The 22,936-nt window shown below is 40.1% G+C and overlaps 1 pseudogene; it reads right to left on the bottom strand.

The window, feature by feature from the left end:
- Positions 1-1,497: 1,497 nt before the first annotated feature.
- Positions 1,498-22,936, bottom strand: part of LOC149248442 (uncharacterized) — a 41,722-nt pseudogene continuing 20,283 nt past the window's right edge.

The following is a 22,936-nucleotide window of genomic DNA, read 5'->3' on the forward strand; positions in this document are numbered from 1 at the left end:
CATGTATATTAATGTACAGTTTGAATTACTGCATTTTATTTTCTTTTTAACATGTATATTATTGTACATAAATTGCTTTCAAGTTGATTGTAGATTAGTGATGCACATAGCCTTTTAATGAACTAATGACGTGATAGAATCATCTTGTCCTTTTGCTGAAGCAGCAAGGATACTGGGTCTCATAGTCATTCTCTCATTATTTGATTATTGCATTTTATTTTGATTGAACTAGTTGTATATTTACACTTTTGTTTAAATACTAACTCCATCAATAACATGTTTTAAGTTCTTTTGAAGTGCTAAGTTTTGGAAGTTACCATTAAGGACATAGGCATTGTCTTGAAATCTTTATCCATACTTGTCCTTTAAAAGTATTTTTAAGACCTTAGAAAACCAACAAGAACAAAACCCCAAAAACAAAATAAACTATAAAACAACGAAGTAAGAGAAAGGTTAACTAAGCACATATAGTGCACCACACTTCATCAGTTTACGATACCCGGATTGATAATTTATGTAGAGCAATTTAAGACATTAAATTGACTAGACATTTTGGCGCCGTTGCCGGGGAAGTTTAATTAGGAGACCTTATTTCTTACATCTGAAAAAAAAGGTTAATAATTCTTGAGTATGCTCTTCTCTTGCACTTTGTTTGATCTAGAGGATCAGAAAAATGATTGTTAAGTAAAAAAAGGAAAAATAATAATTCTTGAGTATGCTCTCCTCCTGCACTTTGTGTGATCTGGAGGATCAGAAAAAGAATTGTTAAAAAAAAAATAGGAGACAAAATAACTTCATCACTTCAATTGATTCAAGAAAAAAAAAGAGAAGAGAAAAAATAAACTTCATTTCATTTCCATTTTCACTCCATACCATCCATTTCATCAATAAAAGTTATTTCCCCATGATCATTTCCATTAAGATTGCCTAACTATCTCTATCTAGCTAAGTGGTTGCTGTGATACCGGTTTCCGCAGCTGACACCGGTTTCCGCAGCCACCACTCTGTTTTTCATATTTACAGTCAAGATGTTAGTGCAATAAAATGAAAATGCAGGAATGACTAAACAATATAAAAATTCACAATTTCAGAGAAAAAAAAGAACTTCAAGTTGGACTATGCTCATCGAAATGTAAATCAACGTCTGAAGTTGTGTAATGAGTATAGGTTCCAGAAAGCTGAATGAGTATTGTGTCCTTCCTGAAGGCCGAATGTGTATTGGTGGGTGTTGTTATTCTGTGCCCGAATGAGCGAGCAATGATGATTCCTCCGACCCCATAAAAAAGAGGTTTAGCTCAATAAAAACAGCGAACTATTTACCCTGCTTAGGCCTTTGCCCCCACTACTGGTGATGCCCTTACCTCCGTAGGTTATGCATCTGGATTTGGATATTTATATGGAACGGGGCGAGAATCTTCTTCTCAATCTCGATCTACTGAACCAACTGAAGAACCATTTGCTGGATCAACGGCTTAGTGAACGGAATAATCTGCTCCATCAACCGAATCCAAAGCGGTAAACTCCATTAAGCCCGCTGAAGAGTCTCACCTTCACCAACTCCGTAGATTGAGAATTAACTCGCTGATCAGAGAGATTGATAAAAAGTGTCTCTCTGGCTTTCTTATAGGAAAGGTTGACCTTCGGCACATACATGATAGATGGAGCGGCACGAGTCAATGGTGTAATGAGAATGAATGACGAATTGGAAAGATCTTCACAGGCCGAAGGCAGAACAGTGAGAACAGTAAAACTCAGAAAAACGTAACAGCAGAAAAAACATCAAACTTCAAACGTTCGATTTGACCAAACAGAGACGAATTTAGAAAAACTAAAACATGGGTTTTCTTTCCAGGTGGGTTAATTAGATAACCCAGAAACCGTTTGAGGAAATTCGTGGCGGTCTGGGAGAAATCTTCGGTTCTTTGGAGCCTCTTTTTTGCCGCCGCGTGAAGAAAAACGTGAGTTAACTGATAGTTTGATGTGTTCGGCGTACCTGAAGAAGGGGAATTCAAATTCGGTTCTATGCTGCCACCTCTACCACGTTCTTTGCCCATATGCCACCCATTGCAATTCATTTAAAACCGCTAAACAACAGTTTCAATTGAACACGACTCCCCGTTAAACAACAGTTTCAATTGAACACGACTCTCTGTCGCTGCCACCGCATAACTCCCGATACCTATTATAGTTTTAACCATTGTTGCAGGGTTTTCATCTACAAACATATTCTAAAGCCCGATATCGGTGTACATGTTTAGCTTGCTTGGTTGATGGTGAAGGGCATCCAGAACTCTGAGACGCTGGACCAAGGTTATGGTTCCAACAAAAGTAGCTGAGAAGTTCAAGACGCCTGATATGAGTCATGTAATGCTAAAGGAACATCTACAGCTGCACAGGAGGAAGATGAGGAAGTAGATGACACTGGAGTGGAGCCCAAAGACATTAAACTGGTAATGACCCAAGCTGGAGTATCGAGAGTTAAGGCAGTTAAACCTCTAAAAGCTGCTAGTGGAGATATTGTTAGTGTGATCATGGACCTTACAACATAGGTGTATAAACTGATATAGGCAACGAGAATGGAAAAGGCTATTATATGGAAGATCAGTTTGTTTACACCTTAACTTTCTTTTGGCAGAGTTACTACTTGCAGACAAAAAAAAAAAAAAAAAAAAAAATATTCAAAATTGATGATAAACTTTTTTAGTCACTTTCCGCAGCCAGCACAGGGTTTCCGCAGCTCACACAGGGTTTCCGCAGCCAATCCCAGATTCCGCAGCTATTTTGTTAAACTCTAGGTTGCAGGTGTCATCAAGAAAAACAAGTCACATGGGTAGCTGGGGAAATGTTGGTACATGGATGGTGTCCTATTCATTCGACCAAATTTGATGAAAAAGACCCCGGTCAAAGGGAAGTCAAAATGTGTGTTATCCCAAAGTCGCCACACTAAGTCGCTGCATGTCAAGAAAAAATAATAATTTTGAATCAATGAAATGAACAAGTTATTTTCTCACTTTTCTGAAGGTATTGATTAATTTTGGACTGATAATGAAAGATGAATGGCTAAATTTTTATTCAAGATTTTTAGCTACAGAGCTGTTCCCCAATTCCGCAGCCAGAAAAACCTCATTGTTCAAATCAGCCTATCTTTCTCATACAAAATCAGATTTTGATGATTTAAGTACCATTGGAAAGATCTCAACAAGATCTATACAATGAGAAATATATCATTAGAATTTGAAATGGCAAATAATGAAATAAATTGCTGAAAAGAAGCAACATCAACTTGAGGCACTAATTCCAAAGCAGGTATAAATTCTTTTGATTTTTCCTTTGAGAACTTGTTTCATTAATACAAATTCTTAGTTTTGTGTGTAAATATCATAACTAGAGAGATTGATCACCTCTCTCCTTTGATAATCTTACATTCCATTGCAGAAGAAGTATCAGTTTTTTGCAGGTTTCAGGAGGAAGGACAAATGACTACAAGAGAATGGTGTCTCTCTAAGAGACCAATTTGTTTCATAAGAGGATGATCAGCAACAAAGAGGAAATATGCTGATGTAAAATCAGATCCAAACACTTGAAAAACTTTCAGATACTATTGTCTCCATCACATCCATCCATCACATCCATACTTCATAATAAACCATTCACCTTATTCCACTCCATACTTTTCATTTACATTCACATACACTTTCCATCTCTTTTTGTCCATTCATAACCCACAAATAAAAGAAAGAGGCTCATTCACATGCTTATTTCCATTGCCATTTCTGTTCTCCATTTCCATTTTCCATTTTCATTTTCCATTCCTTGTCATTTTCATTCCGCAAATAAGCCCTGTTCAATGCAAATTATTGAGTCCATAGTCCTTTGAGTCTAAGTTCTTTGTAAAAACACCTTGAGGCTTGCATGCCTTAATGGCAAGTCCTCATGTTGACAAACAATGGGAATACATTAATGTCCCTTGTTCGTTAGATCTTCTAGGTGACTCGACATCAGCAAATTCATTCGTACCTAGCAAGATGTGTTTGGGCATCTTGACTCTCATTGTCATCAATGGTGAGAGTTCTCGTGTTGACTAGTGGCATCCATTAATGGCCACTAAGCCAACAATTTCCTACTATGTTCGACATCAAAACATCTTTTCACATAGTAGGAATTGTGCCAATGAGTTTTGAAGACATGAAGACTATTATTTTCAGCATTTTGGAGCAGATTCAGCAAGTTTTAGTAGAAGCAATAAAAAGTCATCTTATCTCTCTATCCATGACTCCTCTTGTTCAGCCACTTGAAGAAGAATATGATCAGAATTTTTCAGCCACCACACATACAACTCATCCACTCCAAAGGGTAAGTGAAGGTACGTCATTTTCTAACTTTTGACCATAGAATTCCATAAAAAGCTAGAATGATAATTGTTGGAAAAACATTTCTCTTCCTCATTTCATAAAATTGCCAATACCATCAGTTGGGGGGGGATACATTCATATTCATATCTTGCCATGTCCATATCATATTCAAGAGCTCACATACTTCCAACATATATTAATTATTACATTGCTATTATGAGCATACAATGGCTTTTGAAAAAGTTCTTAAAGGATAAATTGGACACAAACAAAATCATGGTTGTCACACAAGAACCAACCATCATGCAATCCAATAAAGATATACTTTGCAACAATAGTCAAAATATCATTATGCAAAGTTCAAAGATCAAAATAGAAGGCAACAAAAAAAAAATAAAAAAAAAAAATGGTTGTAGCACAAGAACCAACCATGTTGCAATTCAAGTGAAACACTTTGCAGAAATATGAAGTTATCAAATGATATCATGCAAAGTTAAGCCAAAGCTCAAGGATCAAAAGAGTTAATGTAATATATATTGCATGAGGACATGCAATAGCTTCAGTTGGGGGGTATGTTGAGTCTTGAAAATGTCATTCATTTGTATTATACTTTCACTATTATGACCATTATATCACCTCCATTTCATCTCCATTTCACTACTATGTCACCACATTCATCCCACTTTCATTATCATTGAGCCACCTTTATGTTTTTCCAATATTTATTATTTCTAAGCCTTTTAAGTGAATTTGTGGTTAAACATTAGAAAATAATGTGCATATGCTTATACCTAACAAATGGGTTGAGGTTGTTGACATGTGTAGGTTGAAAAGAGACTTCTAGAAGACCCTTATGTGGCACCCCAAGGCCAAATTCGAATTTGGTTGGAAAGAATCATGGGATCATGAGGATATGTGTCACATCTCCTAATTGTATTGTAACTCTAAGAAGACATGTGTCTTATCAGTTCTTATTTTGATTAGGACTCTAGAGGAAGAGGGAGAGATTCATGGATTCTCATTAATGAGATGGCTCTCATCTTTTTGTATAAATAGGAGATCTCTCTCCTTCATTAGTTAGTCTTTTCTTAGTCCTTTTAGCTTGTTAGTCCCATGGCTTTTGAAAGCTTTTGTACTTTGTACTTTTGAAGAAATTGAATAAAGCTTTGATGTTCTCAACATGGAAGGAGATGTGAAGTAGATGTCATGGAGCATATTAGGATGTAAGTAGAGTAGATTTCATTTTGTAAATATTGCTTTGTAGAATGTAAGGTAGATTAGATTTTTCATTCATGCAATTTTAATTCATGCAAGTGTGTTTAATTTTGCTTTGATTTCATGACTAATGGCATATGTGATCATCTTGTCTATGTTGCTGACCTTTATTTTTCTAGTTTGATTTTCATTAGTATCATTTCTTTAACTTGCACTTTACTTTCTGTTCTTAGATATCAAGTTGTTCATCTATTGATGGTTCTTTTTCCATAATCAAATAACTTTATTGGAGCCAAAATATCACTTAGTACAGCTTGGTTTAGTTTGCTTTAAGACTCACATTGCTGACTTGTTCATAACTGTTATCACATGATAAATCTAGCTGAAAGGCAAAAAGGTTAAGAAAAGGTTAAAGTAGTGTGATTTGTCTCCTTTATGTAGTGTCACTTAGATTTCACATTTCATTTTCATTTTAAATCAGCAGCATAGATACTGGGCCGATGTCATTAGTTCTTTATTTGATGTCTTTATTTTCCTTTAAGCATTTGATTTCATAGGTGGTAGGGGGCCCCTGCCTTGTATAGTTGTCACTTTAATTTCTTGTATTTCTTTTTCTGATTTTCATGTATATTAATGTACAGTTTGAATTACTGCATTTTATTTTCTTTTTAACATGTATATTATTGTACATAAATTGCTTTCAAGTTGATTGTAGATTAGTGATGCACATAGCCTTTTAATGAACTAATGACGAGATAGAATCATCTTTTCCTTTTGCTGAAGCAGCAAGGATATTGGGTCTCATAGTCATTCTCTCATTATTTGATTATTGCATTTTATTTTGATTGAACTAGTTGTATATTTACACTTTTGTTTAAATACTAACTCCATCAATAACATGTTTTAAGTTCTTTTGAAGTGCTAAGTTTTGGAAGTTACCATTAAGGACATAGACCTTGTCTTGAAATCTTTATCCATACTTGTCCTTTAAAAGTATTCTTAAGACCTTAGAAAACCAACAAGAACAAAACCCCAAAAACAAAATAAACTATAAAACAACGAAGTAAGAGAAAGGTTAACTAAGCACATATAGTGCACCACACTTCATCAGTTTACGATACTCGGATTGATAATTTATGTAGAGCAATTTAAGACATTAAATTGACTAGACACTGATCTGTATTGTTTTGTTCTGTTCTGCTCTGCTCTTGCATTGTTCTGTTCTACTCTGCTTTTGTCCGAATTATGAAGAAGAAGAAATGATCGAGGATGTATCATACTGACTCAAAGTCAGTCTTAGAGTATGTACCACTGGTCCCAGACCAGTCTCAACCAACCCAAAGTCAGCATCATAGTGAGTACAACTCCAATGGTCCCAGACCAATATCATCCTCCACTGACTCAAAATTAGTCTCAGAGTATGTACCACTGATCCCAGACCAGTCTCAACCGACCCGAAGTCAGCGTCATAGTATGGTACAACTCCTACCACTAGTCCCAGACCAGTATCATTGATCCCAGATCAATGGAGGTCATCCTAGCGTAGGGAGTACGGTAGTTACAACAATGCGTCCATCGGTACTACTATGGTCCCTAACTTCATTTCCCTGCTCATTGATCAGATGAGAGGTACTTCCCATGAGTCCCAGACTGCATGGGTAGGATGCCTCGACAGGAGAACTAATCAATCCTGTCCTCACAGGAGAACACATCAATCCTGCTACAATTGCCATGGAGAACACATCAATCCAGGCTGCCATGGAGAACACATCAATCCAGGCCTCACAGGAGAACACATCAATCCTGCTACAATGTCGCCACGGGGTGTACATGTATACCACCAGGGGATAGTGAATAATCCTGTGGTCATATGCTGCTCCAAGAAGCACCCCGCACCCCCCTGGAGCTCTCAGAGCTCAATGCATCATACATGACCCTCATTGGAGGGTCTTTGAACAACTCCAAGTTGTTCACGGAAAGTCAGAAATTTTACTTTCCCAAGGGGTTTTGTCAGAATGTCGGCGACCTGTTCATCTGTACCGATATGATGGAGCCTTATAGCTCCCCGTTGCACCATATCTCGAATATAATGGTATCTGATATCAATATGCTTGGAGCAATCATGGAATACGGGATTCTCTGACAAACGAATCCCACTTTGGTTGTCACAAAGGATCACAGTGGTATCCAATGTGAATCCAAACAACTCACTGAAGAGCTTTCGCAACCAAACTGCCTCACAAGAAGCCATGCTAGCAGCAATATACTCTGCTTCGGCAGTGCTCAAAGCCACCGAATTTTGTTTCCTGCTCATCCAGGATATCAAAGCAGATCCCAAGGAGAAACAACACCCGGAAGTGCTCTTACGGTCCTCCACATTGCCTGCCCAGTCAGCATCTGTGTATCCAAATAGTCTCACATCTCTGGCAATGTATCTTAACCCATAAGTGATAGTGCCACGAAGATATCTCAGCAGATTCTTGGCACCAATCCAGTGTATGTGGTGGGGTTCAATCATATGCTGGCTCAACGTGTTGACTGCAAAGCATATATCTGGACGGGAGTTCACTAAGAACATTAATGCTCCGACGAGTTGCCGATACTCGGTAGCATTTCATAAAACAGGTCCAGCAGCACTACTACTTAACTTCTTGACGTCAAGCTCCATCGGAGTAGTTACAGGCTTGCAGTCCACCATTCCGAATCTTTCCAATATCTTCACCACATATTTTCCTTGAGATAGGAAAATTTCTCCTGGCTTTTGCCACACTTCAAGTCCTAGGAAGTAGTGCATCAGTCCTAGGTCTTTCATTTCAAATTCAGAGGCCAGCTCCCTCTTACATTTGTGAATGAGAGGGTCTGCACCTGTTAGAAAGAGGTCATCCACATACAACACCAGTATGAGAGGCTTGTCATCTTCAACCTTAAAGTAAAGGTTAGGATCGGCTTCACTCCTAGTGAATCCCAGCTTCATCAAGTGGCTATCGATCCTCTCATACCATGCTCGGGGTGCTTGCTTCAGCCCATAGAGAGCTTTCTTCAACCTGCATACATGAGATTTTTGATCATAAATCTCAAATCCTTCGGGTTGCTCCATGTAGACCTCTTCTTTGATCGAGCCATGCAAGAATGCAGTCTTGACATCCATCTGATGTAGGTTCCATCCTTGTGAAGCGGCAAGGGCTATGATCGAGCGGATGGTCGTATATCTGGCAACAGGTGCAAATATCTCATCATAGTCTATACCTTCCTTTTGGGAGAAACCTCGAGCAACAAAACGAGCCTTATACTTTTTCGTGCTTCCATCTGCTGCATGCTTTATCTTGTAAAGCCATATGGAAGTAACAACAGTCTTGTCCTGGGGTCTGGGAACTACTTCCCAAACATCATTCTTTATGATAGAATCATATTCTTCAGTCATAGCATCCTTCCATACTTGATGCTTGACGGCATCTGAGAATGACAAAGGATCATTTTGTATGATCGTGCTCATGATGGTCGGTATCCTTGATACCTATTAGGTTTCTTACTTTCACGAAAGGTTCCTCGGGGTGCAGCATGTCCTTCAGCATCATCAAGTAACCCCTTAAGCCATGAAGGCCTCTTCCTAGAAGAGGAAGGCTCATATGGAGGAGGATCAATCGGATCCATGGGTTCTTCTACATCATGAATTGATTCATCATCCTTTTCTTTCGGTTCCCTGGTGTCAGCTTCTTGAGAGCTCCTCAAAGTCGGAAGATTGATCACCTTACGGTGAATTTTTCTTCAGGAGTCTTGGAACCCAATGCTTGATGAGGGCATCGATTTTGTACATATACGGCAGTGTTTGCAGCTTCATCCCATAGAAAGTTAGGAATACTTTGATCATGTAGCATGGCCCGGACAGCTTCCATAATTATGTGGTTCTTCCTTTCTGCCACACCATTTTGTTCAGGAGTATATGGTGTAGTAGTCTCCCTCTTGATGCCAGACTCTTTACAAAAATCATGGAACTCATTAGATTCATATTTAGTCCCATTGTCAGTTCTTAAGATCTTGATCTTCTTTTCGGTTTGATTCTCGATTAGGGCTTTGAAGTGTCGGAACCAAGGGAACACTTCATCCTTCTTTTTCAAGAAGTATATCCAGGTCTTTCGATAATGGTCATCTGTAAAAGTGAGATAATATGAGTATCCTCCCAAGGAGTTCACATGCATCATACCTGATATGTCTGAGTGAACTAGTTGTAATATATCGGAGGTCTTGCTTTGACTTGAAGGGAATGGTCCCCTTTTGAGCTTTCCTTTGGCACATCCCAGACATACAACTTCTTTCTCTACATGGAATTCAGGCATCCCTCTTACCATTTGTCTTACATCGGGTAGAGCTTTGTAATGAAGGTGGGCAAACCTCCGATGCCAAAGTTCGGACTGAAGCGCTGTGTCACAAGACATGACACCTAGCAGACTTCCACCGACTTGATATAAAGAATCAACTTGAAACCCAAGAGTGAAAGCATCTTTAACATTATTTTTCCATATGCGTACCTTACCATCACTGAAGGTTACCTTATAGCCTTTGTCTTCCATTGCCGAGATGGATACCAGGTTCTTTTTGAGATCAGGTACATATAATACATCTTGCATACTATCAATGAGCCAAATTCCCATTGAGTCCGAAGGAGCGGAGGTAGATAGAGCAGCTGGTAGATAATATTCAGCCTGCTTATCGTCAACAGTGTTAGATTCATACCTGGAATTTCTAGCCTTCTTGAATGGTTGCCCTCTTCCTTGATTTCCCGCATTCCTTTTTCCTTTGTTTTTGAATTTTTCATTCCTTCGATTATCATGAGAGGGATTTTGATCATCGTCACGGTGAGAGTCCTTTCTATCAAGGCATTCCCTTGCATAGTGACCTGCTTTATTGCAAATGAAACATCATCCTTTTCTTCCACCCTTAGATCCAGCCTTTCTTTTCGATTTAGACCCAAAATTATTTCTTTTCTTAACATGAGAAGAAAAAGCAGCAGGCGGACCTTTAGGCAAGGGCATTTCCTGCTCTTCTACCCTTGTTTGTTCTTGAATGCATCTAGCCATTAATTCCTCGAAACTAGGAATTACATTATTGTTCAGAAGAGTAGTCCTGAACACATACCATTCAGATGGTAATCCTCCGAGAGTTGTGAGTGCCAATTCTCTGTCAGTAATGGTTTCCCCAATAGATAGGAGATCGTTCTTGATCTCGGTGATTCTTAAGAAGTATGCTTGCATACTTTCATCTTTACCCTTCTTGATTTCCCTCAACTTATTTCTAAGAAACAAAACTTGATTTGCATCATTAACTTTAAATAAACTCACCAGTCTGTCGTAGATTTCCTTGGAGGTGTCTAGATCAGAGATGTAGGCCACCAAGCGCTTGTCGATAGAGTCCCGGATGATCTTCTTTGTTTTGACTTCTCCATTTTTCCATTTGTTCCAAGCAGCAGCAGATGCATTTGATGAAGGCTCAACAATATTGCCTCTTACATGGTCCAACACTCCTTGATCTTCAAGGGTTGGATCGATAGACATCTGCCATCCGTGATAGTCAGCTTTCTCACGGAGCTTGTCTTCGGTAGGAAAGAGTGTTGAGGACCCCATAGTTCTTTTAGGATAGCCTTGCCAATCTTCTCTTCAATGATTGCTTTTGCTCTTGCTCGGGCTTTGTCTTCACCTCAGCTCTGATACCATGTTAAGTTATGGTATGTTCTATGCTTATAACAATTTACTTCTTTTTCTTATTATATTCCATTGATTAGCAATCACATGTACATAAAGTAAAGTGTAGATAGAACATTAAACGATCGACAGAAAACAAGCCAAGACAAGAGACACAAGATGTGGCGGCTAGCCAGGGACAAACCCCACAATGTGTGGGGAAACCCTTTGATCAAATCTTCTTTTATCTTCAATAATTCAGCAGAGAGAAATAGTACAATAAATCTGATTCATATCAGCAATAGCAAATCCTAGATCAGTAGCATCAGCATTAGCAGCTTCATTATCAAACTAGGGCAGACCATATCTCACAAACCGACAGTCGGATTGACTTCATTCCACCACCAAACGTTTTGGCTTCCAGAGGAGGTTCAGATGAACCTACAACACAATTAGATGAGGAGATATTCTAGGCCACGCAAGTCAATCTTTACTTCTGCAGTTGCAGCTTCAGTTTCAGCAGTTTCCGGCTTCAAACTAGGGCAGTCGATATCCTTCAAACCGTTCGTCGGATTGACTTCATTCCACCACCAAAAGTTGCGGCTTTCAAAGGAGGTTCAGATGAACCTACAACGCAGTTCCAAAGAGGAGATCTTCTATGCCATGCAAGTCAATCTTTACATCTGCAGTTGCAGCTTCAAATTCAACAGCTTCCGGCTTCACATGTGTGAGAGAGAGAGACCCATTTCAGCGCAGTAGAGAAGAGACTCATATCTGCGGATTAGAGAGAGAGAGATGTGATGAGATGAGTGAGTCCAAATGAGGAAAATTCCTCTTATATTTATACACAACGTTGGTGGGTGAATAGATGCGACTGTTGGGCTTCTGAGCCTACATGAGTTGTAGGTCGGCTTGATAATAATTCCATAATCAAAATAAATTCATATCTCCATGAATACTTATCGGAATTGGATGATCTTTATATCAATCCTACACCTCTCGACGAGAGGAATCTAATAAAAATATTATTAGCCATGAATAAGATGACCCACATGAAGTTTTTCCCTGGTTGCCAATTTTAACAGAGATTCTGGATTTCAGCTCACTTCCCGAGTGGACAACCTGTGCTGCATTTCAGATTCTCTATGTTACAGGTGCGCTGATCAGACTAGCTCTGTGCAGTTGTGGCTTCTGTGGTTCATTCTTTCCAGTTCTATTCTTGAATTTTCCTGCCTGTGATCAGTATATGTCTGTTTGAAACCCCTTTTCCTTGCTGTTATTCCGCCTCCTTTGTACAAAAGAACTGTAGATGTTTTTGTGTGTTTGTTGAGTCGTTTACAGTTCTCCTTTGCAAAAGTAGCATAATCGTACTGTCTTCCTTTGATTTGAATCTGTCGCAAGTGTCGATTTCAATCGTAGGAAAGAGTTTGATTGCTGTTGATGGTCGATTATCCTCTTACTATTGCTTTTGGTCTGAATTTGTAATTTTCTAGTGTCGAGAACAAGTATTCATTTCAAAATTGTAAGGTGTTGTGATCGTCTCCATTTTTGATTTCGAAAAGAAACTTGTTGATATTTGTCGCTTGAAAAGAAATTCAAATGTGTACATCAACTTTCTTTTTAGCATTCATATACTAAGAAAGTCGAAAACAAATACATGCATGTGCATTTGCATATAGACAGTCTGATTGGCTTGATTTAGGAAAGTGCATTTAGAGTGTGCTCTTTGCTCTTTGCGAAAAGATTCTGTCTTTCTTTTCCCTAGTAGCTAGGATTTTCATTGCATAAAGGAGATAAAAAGTTTGTTTATCATCTTAGATTGCATTTTAGGAATTACATCTACATCTCGTGATGAACCTGAAAGGCAAACTTCATAAACAAGATCAACTTAAAATAAATTCAATGAATCTAACAACGCTTTGGAACCTAACGCACAACATTTAGAAGTCTAGGCTAGAGACATATTCCGGCGTCGTAAAGCCTGGTAACTGATGTTCTCACTGATGGTTGGGTGATTCCTCCACTTTGAGACGATAAGTACCAGTATGGACTTGTGCTCCCACGTACCGTCGAGTATATTTTGGGATACCCCAATAGGCTTAATCCTTTATCCATAGGAAGCCGTGTCTGCCACCCTATCGATCGCAATGCACTGAACACAGCATTCGGGAAGATTGACTGCCGTACCGTAAAAAGTATTCTGCAGTTTTGCGTTTGGTTTGGTAATCCCTCTACCTAGATTTCTAGAGCAGTCCCTTTCATTCCTTTTCAGACTCTTTAACAGAAAAGGTCCATCTGAGAACTTGTCACTTCAGGCTCATTAAAAATCGAAGGAGACTAGAGTCATCTTTTGTTTTTTCTCGACTCTTAAAAATTCAAAAAACAAGTTGTGTCAAAGCGTCTAAAATTTATTTTAAACGGAATAATCATCACCTTTCCCTCATTGGTCTTCGAAATTAGTCTCCCTTCATCGCAAGTTCTTGTAGAATCGCTAGGAAATCTTTTGGATAGGCTAGATATGTCTGAACAACCGTCGACATCTAGGATTGTGTCATCCGACACGGCAGCAGTAGAACCTCCTGCTGCTACTCCAACAATGTTCGCCGGTATACCATCTGTCCCGGAAAGTTATTAACAACAAGCCGAAGTCCGATCAGGGACTGTTTTGACGACATGGTCTGTTCCTATTTCTTCATCCGAATTATCATATGGTATTTCTTATGTTGAAACTCAACAAATTGATCCAATGTGTCTTCAAAGGAAAATTTACCCTTTAAGTACTGGATGCCACCATATGGAGGGCAGTATGCCTTTTCATTGTTCCCTCCCGGAGAACAACTATATGGGAGTTTACAACAAAGTTCAGGTCAAACTGGAATTACATCCAACGGTTGGGTACCAATACCGCCTCAGCAACCAAGAGTTGTATATTCAATGCAACCAGTCCTCCCTATGTTGAATATTCCCACTATACCTGCTGTGGTGACTGCGTCGCAAGTACAAGCGCTACCTGTTGTATGTCAACCCCAAGTTTCTCGGGTTGCAATACAACAGGCTCTTGTCTCGACAACTCAATCACAACCTCAGGTTAGTGCCTCCTTATCTAGAGCGACCCAGGCTCAAACAAGTACTATGACTCCTCATCTTGGTCAATCATCCAGTATTGGGCAACAACAAATGGTCCAACAACCATGGCGAGTTCAATCTCAACAACCGCCATTCCAGCAATCATATCAAGGACCTGAGCAACAAGTCTTTGTAAGTAATGGGCAACCGCATTTCCAAAGCGGTTATCAACAACCATATTATAATGGTTATGCCCATCAACCTTATCAAAGTTACCAGCATCAAATACATTATGCTGGTATGCAAAGACCCACTGCTCAGGCGATTCCATCTTATCCTGGGTATGCTTCGCCTAACCTGAATCAATAGTTGCCCTTTGTAGCAACTCTAGAATTACTAGATCTAAACTGGCTGACGAATGATCCAATTGCTTATGCCCCTTGGTGGCCGGTGATTCCGCATAAACTTCCGTCAGATATTCCTAAATTTAATGGAAATCCGGGTGAAGACCCGTCGAATCATGTGATGACCTTTCATCTGTGGTGTTCATCTAACACTCTAAATGATGATTTGATTAGGCTTCGCCTTTTTCAGCGAACGTTAACTGGTCCAGCAACAAAATGGTATATCGAATTGCCTAGAGCTTCATTCGATAACTTCAGCACCCTAGCCACAACCTTTTTAACCCATTTTCAGTTACCAATAAGGTACGAAACAAGAACAGAGCTTCTTACCAATTTCAAACAGACAACGGCCACTCACATATCCGATCATATTCATGAGTGGCGACGTCGTCGTAGAATGGTAAAAACGTACATTCCTGATCAGCTTTTAGCTGAATGGTTTATTAAGTCATTATTACCTTCCATTACAGAAGATGTGGCAAAGGGAGGAGTCATCACTGAAGAGCAAGTTATTGCTCGTGCGCAATATTTAGACTTGATTTATACTCAGTCTGGCACGCTCTACGATAAAATCCCTGACGCTCCCAGACCAGAATTTTCCGTTCCACCTCCTCCTAAATCAAACAATGACTCTCATGCCGGCGATGGCGTGATTGGCGCAACAGACACGAAATCGACAAAGGCTACATCTAAAAAGGCCCGTAAGATTTCTAGTCAAAATGCAAATGAGGAACTTCTTGCCTCGGAAGTAAATGCCGTGTCGACCGACAAGGGCAAACAACTGAAGCAACCAGGGGGCAAGAAGAAAAAGAAAGGGAGAAAAAAGAAGCAGGATGAGTCATCTCCTGAAAAACCTTCTACAAACCCTTCTGGGCAAAGGAAACCCCCTACGGGGTGTCATATATGCGATGAGGATCATTGGACGAGAGATTGTCCACATAAAGCTGAAGTTAAGAAACTCTTTAAGAGTTCAAAAACCTCAATAGTATTGACTGATCCGTTTCCAAACCCGGGAACCAAACTGGTTGCTAATCAAAATGCTTCCCGATCCCAAGTGCTTATGTTGTCTATCTCAAAGCAGCAAAATGATGCTTTGACAAGGAATAAAGATTACGGGAATCCACAGCTGTCGAATAACAAGGCTAATGAACAACCTAGTAGTTCGACAACAACTTTGACCGAAGTTGTGCCACCCATCATTCCTGAACAAATGATAAAGTTGCCAAAGGGAGTAGTACACAAATCGACATTTAATCCTCATGCAAAAATAGCACAGAATTATAATATAATAGAGGACCTGGCCCAATCGCCGTCCGCTATGTCGACACTTGAAGTACCGCAAAATTGCCTCTCCCAAGAGCAAGCTTTATTATCAGCAATAGGTGGGATTGACCCAATGGATTCCAATCTTGTGGCCTTTGATCATAAAGGATATGATCCTCAGTTACCAGCTCAACTAGCTTTCCTTATTCAAGTGAAAGCCCTCAACAAAACTGTTCATCGAACAATTATTGATGAGGGGGCATCCACATGTATTATGTCGATGAGTTGCTGGAAAAATTTAGGCTCACCACCCTTGTCGCGATCGTCAACAATGTTAAAATCATTTGATGGATGATTATACACTCCATACGGGATTTTTAGTAACTTGCAAGTTGAACTGGGGGGTAAAACAGTAGAAATTGATGTTGAAGTAATCGACGGAAACCTCGATTACAACATCCTACTGGGAAGTCCCTGGATATATGCCATGGCCGCAGTTGTGTCGACCTACTTCAAGAAGATTTCATTTCCCTTCCAAGGAGGAATTACAATCGTCGACCAACAAACATTTCTCCCCAACAATTCACAAGTTACGGAAAGCATTCCAATGATCCATGGAAGCAATCATTCGCTCCAAAATATCGGAGTAGGTATCCTAAAAGACCTTGCCTTAATGGGTACTTTTGCCCTACCGCCTCCGAGTAATCTGGCAGAAGTGGCCACAGTGGAATATGAAATCTTCTATATCTAATGGATTCAGAAGATTCCTAAACATTTTGTCAGCATGGATCATCGCCATTTTAGAAATATCGTAGCAATCAATTTTCTTGGCCTGGGGGGCAAACCCAATTCAATGCTCATCAAGTGTTTGGATAGATAGGTCTAAGGAATATGGCACCTCTTCAAATCCTTCATCGCATGTACATTCAATAGACAAAGGAATCATTCATTCAATGATAGGAGAGGCACCATGGGAAGATTACCACCATTGCTCCCGTCTTCCAAATTACCATGAAGATTATTCCAGCAACCTTAATCATCCTTCAGTTTTTGATTCTCTATCAAATACTGTAAATATGGTGGATTTCGAGGATGGTTCTTATCTCGTGTAGACCTCGTTAAAAAATGAAACAAGGAGTCTTGAGGATGGTTCTTTTACTGTGTCAACCTCATTAAAAAATGAAACAAATCCCCTTTCCAAATATCAAAGATAAACCTTCATTCCAGCAAGAGTTGAATGCAATGAAGCTTGGGGGGCATGCACCTCGATTTGCGTTATTATGCTGGGGGCATGCAAACTTATCACGAGCAGTGTTACCACAAGGTTCAAGCTCGTTAAAAAATAAACCCGCCACGAGCAGTGTTACTGCAGGGTTCAAGCTCGTTAAAAAATAAACCCGCCACGAGCAGTGTTACTGCAGGGTTCAAGCTCGTTAAAAAATAAACCCGCATCGAGCAGTTTTAGCGCATAGTTCAAGCTCGTTAAAAAATAAACATAAGCCATGAGCAAATGTTTCCCCCCGCGTTTAAGCTCATTAAAAAATGAACTATTTCCTGGTAAATCATCATCGTGAATGTAGTACTTCAGCCTTTAAAAGCCTTGGTCGTGTTCTCACCATCACCTCCACTCTGTATTGGCCGATCATTCACCTCCATTTGATTGTTTACCCCTTTTGAGGAACAACTACGAAGAGTGATCTCACTAGCCATCCTTGTAACACTACCATGATTGGAACATTCCAAACCTTACCTGGAATCAGCTGCTACCCCATTTTATCACTCGTTCCTCAAAAGACGAGTCCCCTTTAAGCTCTTTTCAACTGACTCGTAAAATATGAAAAGATTGCCGAGCCATTGGCCTCTCCAGCTCGTTAAAGGGACAGGAAGTGCTATCCTTCCTCTAGATTTTAATCTTTTTGGACCTGAGGGATTATTACACAAAAAGATCGAGTGCTTGTTTTGTTCGGCTCGTTAAAAGTATCGAAAATTCATCCCTTCTGTATTGTTTTATACTTTTTCAGACTTAAGGGATTAGATGACGAAAAAGGAATTTTGGAGTTACCTTTACGTTCCTTTCTAGACTCTCTAAAATTGAAAAGGACCGAGTTATCTTTGTCGTTAAACTCGTTAAAAAGATTAATAGCGACAAACTTGTCTATAGACGAGAACGAGTTTCACTATCGCTAGGCTTGTTAAAACATAGCGATGGGTTTGCCCGAAGGGAAAATTATAGAACAAGCATATGTTATCCTCCTCAAGCTTGAAAAAAATAAAGAGGTACTGGTCAGCAATGACTGGGGAAAATTGGGATGAAAACTTAAAGAAACTTTGTTGGTAGCAAGTCGCTCTTGAACATGACACTTCCACTCTGTGTCCGAGTCAGGTTGGGTTGTTTCATTCACCGGTCACATCACCATGGTCACGCCATACCATCCACATTTGGGTTTAATGCTACCAATCCATCACATCAGTGTCGCCGATATGTTCAAGAGAAGTCATTAAGAGAGTTCACCTGTGTCTCACCCACTACTATACATTATACTCCATTCTTTCATGACCACCACCCTGAACCTTATATCACCAGATCGTTTTCACCTCCATTAAAATCATTTGCTCCGTTCCATGTCATTGATGTGGGATTCATTAAGGCCCTCCTGTGACATATCACTTCTTGTCGACATCATCTCATTATCCAAGAAGTTGATCTAGGAACACCCCATTCAGTACTTTGAAGCTTGCATGCCTCAATGGCAAGTTTCTCACTTCCGGCGACAGGTTTACATCAATGGCCTTCGACCGAACGATTTTGCGTGGTGTTCGACGCCAAGTCCTTTATTCACACCACGTGAATTGTACTGCAATACCTTGAGGTCATTATCATTATCGGTGATTCCTCTCGCGCTTGTTAACAGTTTACATCATTGACTGGTAATCAAGCGATGTCTTTCCATGTTCGACTTCAGAACATTTCTCACATGGATCGACTTGTACTTCGAGCGAAGATCGGACGAGATTGAAGACCCCAGATCTAGTTTCATCCATCCGGGCTGTGATATATATTCAGGGAAATAAATACATTAAATGTACATCATTGCTGCACAGATAATCATCCACTCAAAAGGATGATGGCTCTATCAGAATCATTAGTCTACACTCAGACGATTGTCTGTCCTATGTACATGAAAATGAATTTATAAAGCTGAGCATGGGAATGCCCGCCTCAGCCGGATCATGAAAATAATGTATTGTATTGTATCTTATTACAGGTCTCCTCCCCAGCATTGAAATAACTTCGGATCCTCATAATAAAGCATTTCACCCGACATCAAAAGATTAACGGCCTCATGCTTTAGGGGGAAACTGTTATAGACATTTTTGGGCCCTACAACCCCAAGCATGAAATGTCCATAAACCAAGGGCTCCTAAGTCCCTCAAAGTGTTGTTCTAACCCCCAAAGGAACAAGGTCAACAGATTACAGCTTCTCCCAGAAGTTCTCCATGAGAAACTGCTCAGAATTGGTCAAAACAGGATCATTGCAGCTGCTCCACTGGCTAGGTGCATTGCATCTCACCCAAATACACTGTGAGGGTGCGTTGCATTTCAAAAGTCCCTTCTGTGGGGTGCGATGGGCGAGAAATGACAAATGGAAGTGTCATTCCATGAGGTGGAGAGGCAATGGAAGCTTCCAGAATCTTCTCCTATGACACTTGCCTCACTGAATTCGACCAAGGATGAGTAAGAGGCCATCAGTCTCCAAGTGGAAGCAAGAACTATAAGAGAGAAGACACTAATCAAATCACAAGCTGACTCATCCCCCTTACAGATATCTATATATGGATCCCTCATCCCAGAGATCCAGAGGCTGGAATTTTGCATATTGTAAGGAATTGCTGTTGGTTTCTTGAGACAAACATCAGATTGTTGGGTGATCTAAGCTTTGTTTGAGGTGAAGAGGGGCTTCTTTGCTAGGAGGTTGATGCTAGGTCGGAACAACTAGTTGTAACTCCTCTCGACTCTTTTCTTGTTTATCAATAAAAGCTATTTGAGTTTTCCTCCATGCTTTTGTGTCATTGATGCTTGTTACATTTGTATGGTCAATTTACATCTGATCCTAGATTGTTTATGATTATAGATCCATGTCTTTGTATAGTGCTATGCTTCTGTGATCTTACAGGTACTTTATGAAGCTGGGTGTGCAAGGGAGCAGGTAGCTGAGGACTATCAAAGAAGAGAGGGATCAAATCAGGAGATTAGCGCAAGACAAAGGTTGGTCTTTCTGTTCCTCTTTATCTATAATTCATAAAGGAAAAACAAAAGTAGCTTTTCTCTGTTTGTTTCTAAGGCAGCTGTCACACCTTAGTGGGATAGAGAAGTTCTATATAGACACTTTTCCCTGTAACACATAGACATTCTGAAGAACTGGGTACAGGAGCCGGCTAGATTCAGGATGACACCCAACTAGATTTATAAGATGAAGATAATGTGGAAGGAGTATCAATACATGGTCATATTTTAATGTCAACTATGTGGCCAAGAAAGCACAGAAACCTTCCCACAGATCTGGGTGATCGTGTTGGACCAACTGGCCAGAGAGGGGTAAACCATGTAACTGGTCTGACATGTTGGCTCATCAGCTAAAGGAATAGGTAATGAAGGCTCGACAGTCACCTGGAGGTATGCAAGCATAGATCTACATGTACGCCTACATCTTAGATGCAATCTGTGCCCAACAAGAGTTCCCAGGCTTAGAGTGGACATGGTCACCGACGGAGACTATTGTGAACACATATTGTAAGTTTAATTTTTCAAATGTAGCTTCAGAGGAGTAATCACATAGTTGTCTGATCATTTTATCACCCCAGTTTACAAGATGATATTTGAACAAGATCCACCCTACATGTCGAAGGAAGTAATGGAGGCATTGATAGACATTGCTGATTGGTATGCCTCATGCCCAACACTTTCATATGAATGTTCAGTGTGGAGAAGCCTCCACATGTTCTATCAAAGTTTTCCTTGGACATACTCATCATACAGGAAGTAGCATATCACATCTTTATAGGATTGACAACTAGATTACATCGGAAGAAGAAGGCAAATTGGCTCGCTCTTCCGTTGTGGATTGGGTTATATGAGATCCAGAGTTTCAAGCAAGTAGATGTGAAAGCCGAACAGATGAAGAAGTATCCATTCGACCTTCAAAGTTACAATCCATACAACCCACAATGTATTCTGAAAGATCACTGCACGAGATTACAGTTCAATTGGATCCATGGGGAATTTCATTGGGCGAAGGAGGACCCATGGAGATATTTTTGCAATTTCTCCAAATCCAATGAACAGGTCAGCTTCGTTGTCGAAGCAACATGAAGCACCATCCCAGACAGCACCAACACCACCAACAATAGTAGCAGAGGCAAGTATAACATTGCACGACAAGGGTAAGAGGAAGATTGTTGATCGCATGGAGGAAGAGCAAAGCTGCAAGTTTCGAGTAGATCCACTTGTGGAGAAAGTAGCTATGGCTATAGAGGCAAAGAGGACACAATGTGAAAAATGAATTGTGCAAAGTCAGAGAGATAAGAGAAGAATGGAGGAAGCAGAGAAGGAGTTTCATGAGTTGAAGGAGGAACTCTAGAAGGAACAAGAGCTGCACAAACAGGATAGGGAACCACAATAGTAACAGGACAACAGGGGATGCAACATGGGAAAACAGATGAATAAACACCCATACAAGTAGTGGATTCATCAGAATAACTGGCATCAGGTAGATAGGGTGAAACATCGCAGGTGCAGGACTTCACTAGTGAGATAGAGAAAACACTTCAACAGTTGGATACATATATGGAGTAGCAGGAATTGGAATAGGACACTGACCTCATGCCTCATCACCAAGAGGTTGACTTACCTGCTTCACTACATCCAGATGATGAGCAAGTCTCAAGTGATTGAGGAGACACTAATATCCTTGGAGATCAGCCGGAAGGAGAGACGCACAACATCTCATTTGACGAGTCTCAACATAAAGTTGTGTAGTCTCATAGAGTGTTGACTCCGGATGATCATACATATCCTGCACAAGTTGAGGAACGAGTGATCATGTTTGACATGTAGAAACATCCAACAGCCTTGGCCAATGCAACTAGAGTGTATACCGAAGCTACTAGCTCAAGTATTTGCTTTATGATAGTTGAAAATGAGTGAATGGATAAGGAAATTCAGACGGCCAAGCAAGGATGAGAGTTGGTGATAATGTCCACCCGAGATGAATTGAAGAAGGAAATACTAGATGCAGTGTTATCCCTTGACATAGTTATGTGAGTGTTGTACTCCAAGTTTGGTACCATGCATAAGGTAGTCATCCATCTCAACGGGTGGCAATAGCGATGTGCTAGAAGAGCACGTATCATGATGAACTTGCATGCTGTTGTTGATTACATGCAAACATGGAAGATGAGATACAAGGGAGCCCCACTACACTTGCCTAAGATGGTGAAGGCTAGTGTAGTTGAGCTGAAGACATGTATCCAAAGTCAGATCCAGAACTATGAAGATCTCCCATAGCTCATCACTAGTATACAGGCTTCCCATGCACGTGTATTCAAGAGTATGGATGTTTTGTTGTGCGCACAAGTGATCCCATCTATTGGGACTCTCTCCCAGGCAAGGAAAAAGGCACATGCCCTACTAGAGCTTGAATTGTACCTTGACGAGTTGATGCGCATTGCCACCAACCCAGAATTACCCATCAGTGTAGATATCATGCACAAGTATGTTGTTGGTCTGACAGCATTGAAGACAATGATGTGCATGCTTACAAAAAATTTGGACAGAGGAGCCCGAGCATTGTACTCGAATGATATGGAGGAAAGAGTCAAATTCCAGAGAGATGTCACCTTGGAGCACACAGACACCATTGCGTACTACTGATCTTGGCATCAGTACTTTACTGTTGATCAG

This window comes from Pinus tabuliformis, chromosome 7, assembly GCF_031772625.1.
Source record: "Pinus tabuliformis cultivar Carrire ecotype Pingquan chromosome 7, CPIR1, whole genome shotgun sequence".
Classification (NCBI taxonomy): domain Eukaryota; kingdom Viridiplantae; phylum Streptophyta; class Pinopsida; order Pinales; family Pinaceae; genus Pinus; species Pinus tabuliformis.